The sequence below is a fragment of the Coregonus clupeaformis genome, chromosome 35, assembly GCF_020615455.1.
Source record: "Coregonus clupeaformis isolate EN_2021a chromosome 35, ASM2061545v1, whole genome shotgun sequence".
NCBI classification, from domain to species: Eukaryota; Metazoa; Chordata; class Actinopteri; order Salmoniformes; family Salmonidae; genus Coregonus; species Coregonus clupeaformis.
The window spans coordinates 41,760,779-41,771,404 of NC_059226.1; positions in this window are offsets into that span (position 1 = coordinate 41,760,779).

Genomic DNA, 10,626 nt, shown 5'->3' on the forward strand with positions numbered 1-10,626 from the left:
GACTCCTTCCTTTCACACAGGCTTCAACCCCTCCTGCTGACATGGAAGGAAGGTATTTTTGATTTTGATGACCAGTAAGTCTCTCGGAAGTGTCCACTTCCTTTGGGTCCAAATTGTATTGAACAGACAGTTTGCAATTGGACTCCAGTGGGCTGGCGTGAAAAGCCCTGGCTCGATCTCTTTAGATTTGATTAGAAAGGGGCCCTGGAGTGGTGCCACAGTGGGTCAACAAGCCTCAGCTAGCAGCCTAGTAGTGAGGGGAGAGAGAGGAGGGCTTATGGGGGTCCATATGTTAAAGAGGTTCCACTGTCTAGACTGTTTACAGGGATTAAGAAACTGGGTGAACAGGACAATGCATATACAGTTACATTACTTACTGGGGCCAGTGGGGAGTGGATTCATATACAGTTATATTACTTACTGGGGCCAGTGGGGAGTGGATTCATATACAGTTATATTACTTACTGGGGCCAGTGGGGAGTGGATTCATATACAGTTACATTACTTACTGGGGCCAGTGGATTCATATACAGTTATATTACTTACTGGGGCCAGTGGATTCATATACAGTTACATTACTTACTGGGGCCAGTGGATTCATATACAGTTACATTACTTACTGGGGCCCAGTGGGGAGTGGATTCATATACAGTTACATTACTTACTGGGGCCCAGTGGGGAGTGGATTCATATACAGTTATATTACTTACTGGGGCCCAGTGGGGAGTGGATTCATATACAGTTATATTACTTACTGGGGCCAGTGGATTCATATACAGTTACATTACTTACTGGGGCCCAGTGGGGAGTGGATTCATATACAGTTATATTACTTACTGGGGCCCAGTGGGGAGTGGATTCATATACAGTTATATTACTTACTGGGGCCAGTGGGGAGTGGATTCATATACAGTTATATTACTTACTGGGGCCAGTGGGGAGTGGATTCATATACAGTTACATTACTTACTGGGGCCAGTGGATTCATATACAGTTATATTACTTACTGGGGCCAGTGGATTCATATACAGTTACATTACTTACTGGGGCCAGTGGATTCATATACAGTTACATTACTTACTGGGGCCCAGTGGGGAGTGGATTCATATACAGTTACATTACTTACTGGGGCCCAGTGGGGAGTGGATTCATATACAGTTACATTACTTACTGGGTCCAGTGGATTCATATACAGTTATATTACTTACTGGGGCCAGTGGATTCATATACAGTTACATTACTTACTGGGGCCCAGTGGGGAGTGGATTCATATACAGTTACATTACTTACTGGGGCCCAGTGGGGAGTGGATTCATATACAGTTACATTACTTACTGGGGCCCAGTGGGGAGTGGATTCATATACAGTTACATTACTTACTGGGGCCCAGTGGATTCATATACAGTTACATTACTTACTGGGCCCAGTGGGGAGTGGTTTCATATACAGTTACATTACTTACTGGGGCCCAGTGGGGAGTGGATTCATATACAGTTATATTACTTACTGGGGCCCAGTGGGGAGTGGATTCATATACAGTTACATTACTTACTGGGGCCCAGTGGGGAGTGGATTCATATACAGTTACATTACTTACTGGGGCCCAGTGGATTCATATACAGTTACATTACTTACTGGGCCCAGTGGGGAGTGGTTTCATATACAGTTACATTACTTACTGGGGCCCAGTGGGGAGTGGATTCATATACAGTTATATTACTTACTGGGGCCCAGTGGGGTGTGGATTCATATACAGTTACATTACTTACTGGGGCCAGTGGGGAGTGGATTCATATACAGTTATATTACTTACTGGGGCCCAGTGGGGAGTGGATTCATATACAGTTATATCACTTACTGGGGCCCAGTGGGGAGTGGATTCATATACAGTTACATTACTTACTGGGGCCCAGTGGGGAGTGGATTCATATACAGTTACATTACTTACTGGGGCCAGTGGGGAGTGGATTCATATACAGTTATATTACTTACTGGGGCCCAGTGGGGAGTGGATTCATATACAGTTATATCACTTACTGGGGCCCAGTGGGGAGTGGATTCATATACAGTTATATTACTTACTGGGGCCCAGTGGGGAGTGGATTCATATACAGTTACATTACTTACTGGGCCCAGTGGATTCATATACAGTTATATTACTTACTGGGGCCCAGTGGGGAGTGGATTCATATACAGTTACATTACTTACTGGGGCCCAGTGGGGAGTGGATTCATATACAGTTACATTACTTACTGGGGCCCAGTGGGGAGTGGATTCATATACAGTTATATTACTTACTGGGGCCCAGTGGGGAGTGGATTCATATACAGTTACATTACTTACTGGGGCCCAGTGGGGAGTGGATTCATATACAGTTATATCACTTACTGGGGCCCAGTGGGGAGTGGATTCATATACAGTTATATTACTTACTGGGGCCCAGTGGGGAGTGGATTCATATACAGTTACATTACTTACTGGGGCCCAGTGGGGAGTGGATTCATATACAGTTACATTACTTACTGGGGCCCAGTGGGGAGTGGATTCATATACAGTTATATTACTTACTGGGGCCCAGTGGGGAGTGGATTCATATACAGTTACATTACTTACTGGGGCCCAGTGGGGAGTGGATTCATATACAGTTACATTACTTACTGGGGCCCAGTGGGGAGTGGATTCGTGTGGTAGACAATGCAGATTAGAGAGGCTGCCCAGTGTCTGCCCCTAGGCCGAGAAAAGAGAGGGCACGAGAGGCTGCATGGCAGTGGCATTAATGCCATTAATTCACCATGTCCTGTGTGCCATGCAGTTACAGTGAAGGATAGAGGGGAGTGAACCACAACATCACAGTGAAGGATAGAGGGCGTGAACCACAACATCACAGTGAAGGATAGAGGGGCGTGAACCACAACATCACAGTGAAGGATAGAGGGGCGTGAACCACAACATCACAGTGAAGGATAGAGGGGAGTGAACCACAACATCACAGTGAAGGATAGAGTGGAGTGAACCACAACATCACAGTGAAGGATAGAGGGGAGTGAACCACAACATCACAGTGAAGGATAGAGTGGAGTGAACCACAACATCACAGTGAAGGGTAGAGGGGCGTGAACCACAACATCACAGTGAAGGATAGAGGGGAGTGAACCACAACATCACAGTGAAGGATAGAGTGGAGTGAACCACAACATCACAGTGAAGGATAGATGGGAGTGAACCACAACATCACAGTGATGGCTATGAAGCTTTATATCTGACACAGGTGATGTGATGGAAAGTGATTTGTGTCACTTCTGAATTCACTACTTCAGAGGCCAGTGATGAGAGGGAGAGACCTCAAGCTACAGCGATAATGGAAAGGCTTTGTTTTTGGAGGACTGTGTGTGTGTGATGCCAGAGAGTCAGCCACACTGTATCCTATATCACTAAAGATAAAGATGGATGCTTCCTCATCTCCCTGTTTCATCAGTCTGGAAGACTCCGGTCACAATTCTTGGTCACTCTTTGTCAACAATAGTCTATGTGTGGCCAGTAAAGGTATATTTACTGTCCTCAAACCTGTCTCACTCTTGTAGTATTTCTCTGCCTTCTCCAGTCCCCCCCACCCCCTCTCATCCCTCCCCCCACCCCCTCTCATCCCTCCACCCCCTCTCATCCCTCCCACCCCTCTCATCCCTCTCATCCCTACCACCCCCTCTCATCCCTCCCCCCACCCCCCTCTCATCCCTCCCCCCACCCCCTCTCATCCCTCCCCCCACCCCCTCTCATCCCTCCCCCCACCCCTCTCATCCCTCCCACCCCCTCTCATCCCTCCCACCCCCTCTCATCCCTCCCACCCCCCTCTCATCCCTCCCACCCCTCTCATCCCTCCCACCCCCTCTCATCCCTCCCACCCCCCTCTCATCCCTCCCCCCACCCCTCTCATCCCTCCCACCCCCTCTCATCCCTCCCACCCCCTCTCATCCCTCCCCCACCCCCTCTCATCCCTCCCCCCACCCCTCTCATCCCTCCCACCCCCTCTCATCCCTCCCACCCCTCTCATCCCTCCCCCCACCCCCTCTCATCCCTCCCCCCACCCCCCTCTCATCCCTCCCCCACACCCCTCTCATCCCTCCCCCACACCCCCTCTCATCCCTCCCCCCACCCCCTCTCATCCCTCCCCCCAACCCCTCTCATCCCTCCCCCCACCCCTCTCATCCCCTCCCCCACCCCCTCTCTTCAAATTCATGCATTTTGCAACACATTTCTTAAACCTTCTCTTCGAGGTAAAGGTTTTTGACATTCTTTGAAGTCAGTCTTGCCTGAATGGAGTGAGAAATGTATTGCGATACTGATAGGCCAGGGCAGGTCTTTTTCCAAATGCTGGCCTAACCTAGTTATTTTCCCTCATTTGAGACCTCCAGGAAGCAGGTGTGACAAGAAGGGTAGTCTTTCGCAGGTCAGGTCTGATAGGCTGGCTGTTGCTGTAGAAATGAGCCTTTCTGGGAAAGTTCCATTGGTTCCACCTCTCTGGCCTGTTCCTTAGGGCATTGGTTCCCAACCGGTGTGCCGAGGAACTCTCAGCTGTGCCGCCAAACTTTTCCTAATCTTGATAATTTTTTTAACAATCACTTATAAACGTGACCTGTGGAATGCACATGGAATTTTGACTTGGGAGCACCAGTGGCAGTCAGATAATACATTAAATGGCTCATGGTTACATCTGTGTGGTTGTTTCAAGTCCAGTGTTCTCAGGCTGTTGTTACATTTAATCATTTGATGGCGCTTCACGAGCAAAGTCATTTTATCATTTGAGGGGCGCTTCACGAGCAAAGTCATTTGTATCATTTGAGGGGCGCTTCACGAGCAAAGTCATTTGTATCATTTGAGGGGCGCTTCACGAGCAAAGTCATTTGTATCATTTGAGGGGCGCTTCACGAGCAAAGTCATTTGTATCATTTGAGGGGTGCTTCACGAGCAAAGTCATTTGTATCATTTGAGGGGCGCTTCACGAGCAAAGTCATTTGTATCATTTGAGGGGCGCTTCACGAGCAAAGTCATTTGTATCATTTGAGGGGAGCTTCACGAGCAAAGTCATTTGTATCATTTGAGGGGCGCTTCACGAGCAAAGTCATTTGTGTCATTTGAGGGGAGCTTCACGAGCAAAGTCATTTGTATCATTTGAGGGGCGCTTCACGAGCAAAGTCATTTGTATCATTTTACTTTGTCTGTGAAAACCATTAGCACAGGTAAGTCTGACCAGGCTTACCAGTAGCCAGAGTAATGTATTTCTTATTATATGGCTCTGGACGTAGCTATACCACAGCCTCTACCATAGAAACAAACGGAGCATGGCTTTGTGTCTGTGGTTGCACCTTTACAAAGCAGAAAACCGCTCGTCTCTAGAACAAACTGTTAAAGATGAAATACCTATTTTACCGGAGCTAAAAAACGATCTTTCTGGCGCAGATTCGCAGGACGCTCTTAAAAGGGTACTTACAATTTCAACCATCATGAGTAAGGAACTATGAAAATATTTCAAATAATTTAGTTTATTAAAAAAACGTTTGCCACAGAAAATTGATGATTTGCAGGATGGATCAGTTGAGATGGAGGTCATTTCCACTAAATAAATGAATAGGGAAATTGTGTGCCACAGAACGTTATATCCCATCAAGGTGTGCCACGGTTAAGAAAAGGTTGGGAGCCACTGCCTTAGGGAACTCTGTGGGATTCAGCCTGGCCTGTCCTTTGGTTACCACCTCTGTGGAGATGGACAGATGAGTGAACAGAAGAGTTCAAGCTGTGCTTTCTCTGTCTGCCTCTATCCTTGCAGCGTTGAAGAGTTTCTTTCAGTAAATGCTGTCAAGGATGCCTTTCTCTTCTGTTTGTCACTGACTTCCTTGGGTCGTTTTGGACTGTGTTTGAATTGGCTGCAATGGGACCTCTTGGAAAAGGCCTCTCAGTGTAGATAGCTATGGTTTTGCTCTTATCTCATCCTATCTCCCCTGACACCTGTGGCCTGAGTTGAGCCACTCCTCTACGGAGAGGAAGTGTTTAGTTCTCCAACGAGGCAGAACAAACAGGTACAGCCGTTTTGACTGAACGGAAAACACCGTCTGTGTGTACCACCTCTACGTAGCTAATGAGAGAAAGTCACCCAATGCTACTGTAGATTACAGCCTTTTCATTTCTCACATTGCCTCCCATTCCTCTCCTGTTGAGTCACTGTTGTGTCACTGTTATGACAGTGTGGTGTAGCCTACTTGACGAACTTAGGGTTCAAATAACTAACCTCTCAAGACGAGTTGCTGGAAAAGCCCCGAATTTCCCTCTTCCTGTCCCTCAGAAGTTGATGATCATTCCTTTTCCCCCATGACTAAATAAGACTGATCTAGTCTGACTGTGGAGTCTTGGTGTACTAGAGGAGGAAGTAGAAAACAGCTGCTGACAAGACGGCAGACCCCAGAGTTCCACTCCACCACTAGCTGTAATTTACAGCCCTGCTAAAGCAGCAGGAGGGACGGGAGAGAGAGAGGCTGTGGGGAATGGAAGCTAGTCCATGTCTAAGGTAGTCCTGTCTGAAAGCAGAAAGAGGCTGTGGGGAATGGAAGCTAGTCCATGTCTAAGGTAGTCCTGTCTGAAAGTAGAGAGAGGCTGAGGGGAATGGAAGCTAGTCCAAGTCTACAGTAGTCCTGTCTGAAAGCAGAGAGAGGCTGTGGGGAATGGAAGCTAGTCCATGTCTAAGGTAGTCCTGTCTGAAAGTAGAGAGAGGCTGTGGGGAATGGAAGCTAGTCCATGTCTAAGGTAGTCCTGTCTGAAAGTAGAGAGAGGCTGAGGGGAATGGAAGCTAGTCCAAGTCTACAGTAGTCCTGTCTGAAAGCAGAGAGAGGCTGTGGGGAATGGAAGCTAGTCCATGTCTAAGGTAGTCCTGTCTGAAAGTAGAGAGAGGCTGAGGGGAATGGAAGCTAGTCCAAGTCTAAGGTAGTCCTGTCTGAAAGCAGAGAGCGGGTGAGGGGAATGGAAGCTAGTCCAAGTCTACAGTAGTCCTGTCTGAAAGCAGAGAGAGGGTGAGGGGAATGGAAGCTAGTCCAAGTCTACAGTAGTCCTGTCTGAAAGCAGAGAGAGGCTGTGGGGAATGGAAGCTAGTCCAAGTCTAAGGTAGTCCTGTCTGAAAGCAGAGAGCGGGTGAGGGGAATGGAAGCTAGTCCATGTCTAAGGTAGTCCTGTCTGAAAGCAGAGAGAGGGTGAGGGGAATGGAAGCTAGTCCAAGTCTACAGTAGTCCTGTCTGAAAGCAAAGAGAGGCTGTGGGGAATGGAAGCTAGTCCAAGTCTAAGGTAGTCCTGTCTAAAAGCAGAGAGAGGCTGTGGGGAATGGAAGCTAGAACAAGTCTACAGTAGTCCTGTCTGAAAGCAGAGAGAGGCTGTGGGGAATGGAAGCTAGTCCAAGTCTAAGATAGTTCTGTCTGAAAGCAGAGAGAGGCTGTGGGGAATGGAAGCTAGTCCAAGTCTAAGGTAGTCCTGTCTGAAAGCAGAGAGAGGGTGAGGGGAATGGAAGCTAGTCCAAGTCTAAGGTAGTCCTGTCTGAAAAGCAGAGAGAGGGTGAGGGGAATGGAAGCTAGTCCAAGTCTAAGGTAGTCCTGTCTAAAAGCAGAGAGAGGCTGTGGGGAATGGAAGCTAGTCCAAGTCTACAGTAGTCCTGTCTGAAAGCAGAGAGAGGCTGTGGGGAATGGAAGCTAGTCCATGTCTAAGGTAGTCCTGTCTGAAAGCAGAGAGAGGGTGAGGGGAATGGAAGCTAGTCCAAGTCTAAGGTAGTCCTGTCTGAAAGCAGAGAGAGGGTGAGGGGAATGGAAGCTAGTCCAAGTCTAAGGTAGTCCTGTCTAAAAGCAGAGAGAGGCTGTGGGGAATGGAAGCTAGTCCAAGTCTACAGTAGTCCTGTCTGAAAGCAGAGAGAGGGTGAGGGGAATGGAAGCTAGTCCAAGTCTAAGGTAGTCCTGTCTGAAAGCAGAGAGAGGGTGAGGGGAATGGAAGCTAGTCCAAGTCTAAGGTAGTCCTGTCTAAAAGCAGAGAGAGGCTGTGGGGAATGGAAGCTAGTCCAAGTCTACAGTAGTCCTGTCTGAAAGCAGAGAGAGGGTAAGGGGAATGGAAGCTAGTCCATGTCTACAGTAGTCCTGTCTGAAAGCAGAGAGAGGGTAAGGGGAATGGAAGCTAGTCCAAGTCTAAGGTAGTCCTGTCTAAAAGCAGAGAGAGGGTAAGGGGAATGGAAGCTAGTCCAAGTCTAAGGTAGTCCTGTCTGAAAGCAGAGAGCGGGTGAGGGCAATTGAAGCTAGTCCAAGTCTAAGGTAGTCCTGTCTGAAAGCAGAGAGAGGGTAAGGGGAATGGAAGCTAGTCCAAGTCTACAGTAGTCCTGTCTGAAAGCAGAGAGAGGGTGAGGGGAATGGAAGCTAGTCCAAGTCTACAGTAGTCCTGTCTGAAAGCAGAGAGAGGGTGAGGGGAATGGAAGCTAGTCCAAGTCTAAGGTAGTCCTGTCTGAAAGCAGAGAGAGGGTGAGGGGAATGGAAGCTAGTCCATGTCTAAGATAGTTCTGTCTGAAAGCAGAGAGAGGGTGAGGGGAATGGAAGCTAGTCCAAGTCTATGGTAGTCCTGTCTGAAAGCAGAGAGAGGGTGAGGGGAATGGAAGCTAGTCCAAGTCTACAGTAGTCCTGTCTGAAAGCAGAGAGAGGGTGAGGGGAATGGAAGCTAGTCCAAGTCTATGGTAGTCCTGTCTAAAAGCAGAGAGAGGCCCAGACCACACCAGCTGTGGACTGCAGCTGCACCGGGAGGTGTGTGTGTGTGTGTCACAGCACTCCTTTCAGCAGGAAGCATTTTAGCTTAGGGGTTATTTTTAAGATGTCCTCCATGGGATATGTTGCTGGAATCAGACTCAAGCTATTGTTTTGTTTTAGCCAGGTCCGTGTCTGGCTCCGAACTGAGATTAGCTTCCCCTCCTGGTGTGTGTGTGTGTGTCTTGTAAGAGGGAGACATGCAGTACTACACCCCCCCTAAACACATACACACCCTCCGCTTCCCCGGGGGCACTCCCAGCAGTTTGCTAGTCTCAGAGGGAGTGTGACCGCGGATGCCCTCTTCTCGGTCGGTCTGAAGCACAGCTCAGGCCACTGACCTCCTGACTGTGAAGCTGATGCTAGAGGCTGAGTGAAGGAGGTTCCGTTGTGATGGTCTAGTTGTTGTTTAGACAACAGGCCTTGTTTGTAGTGTAGGCTGCAAGCTTACTGCTTCAGATACTGTCTGTTTACTGCTTCACATTCCCTCTCAACACAGCCCTGTTTGTAGTGTCGGCTAATACATTGAGCTCCAAAAGTATTGGGGACAGTGACACATTTGTTGTTTTGGCTCTGTACTCCAGCACTGTGGATTTGAAATTATACAATGACTATGAGGTTAAAGTGTACACTGTCAGCTTTAATTTGAGGGTATTGTCATCCATATCGGGTAAACCGTTTAGAAATCAGCGCTTGTTGTACATATCCCTCCATTTTAGGGGAAAAATTAACTTATGTGTATTAAAGTAGTAAAAGGTTTAATATTTGGTCCCATATTCATAGCACGCAATGACTACATCAAGCTTGTGACTACACACATTTATTGGATGCATTTGCTGTTTGTTTTGGTTGTGTTTCAGATTATTTTGTGGCCAATAGAAATGAATGGTACATTTCGCAGTCACATTTACTTTAAATAAGAATAAAAAGATGTTCATCTACATTCATGTGGATGATACCATGATTACAGATAGTCCTGAATGAATGGTAAATAATGATGAGTGAGAAAGTTAGACGCACAAATCATAGCCCCAAGACATGCTAAACTCTCACCATTACAATAACAGGGGAGGTTAGCATTTATGGGGGGGTATGATATTGCGGGGGGGTTGTGATATTGCATGCTATGAATATGGGACCAAATATTGGTCCTTGTGATGAGGTGATTTTGAAGGAGTCAGGCGCAGGAGGGTAAATCACAGAATAACAGGAATCTATTCTGAACCACAGAGTTACGCAGTGATGCGGAAAAAAAACACTCCGGTGCGCAAAACAGGCGCACTGGAAAATACAAGGCACACGGGGAATATCCCTGGCAATACAAAATACACTGCGCTCCACCGAGCTTCTCTCTCCTCCATGATAAACAATCACACACAAAGACAAGGGGGCAGAGGAAACACTTATACAGGTACTGATGAGGGGATAAGAACCAGGTGTGTGTAATGAACAAGACAAAACAAATGGAATGATGAGATGAGGAGCGGCAGTGGCTAGAAGGCCGGTGGCGACGAACGCCGAAGCCTGCCCGAACCAGGAGAGGAGGCAGCTTCGGAGGAAGTCGTGACAGTCATACTTTAAAACACATGCAAGTGAATTTGTCCCAATACTTTTGGTCCCCTAAAATGGGGGGACTATGTACAAGAAGTGCTGTAATTTCTAAATGGTTCAACCGATATGGATAAAAATACCCTCAAATTAAAGCTGACAGTCAGCACTTGAACCTCGTAGTCATTGTATCATTTCAAATCGATAGTGCTGGAGTACAGAGCCAAAACAACAAATGTGTCACTTTACCAATACTTTTGGAGCTCACTG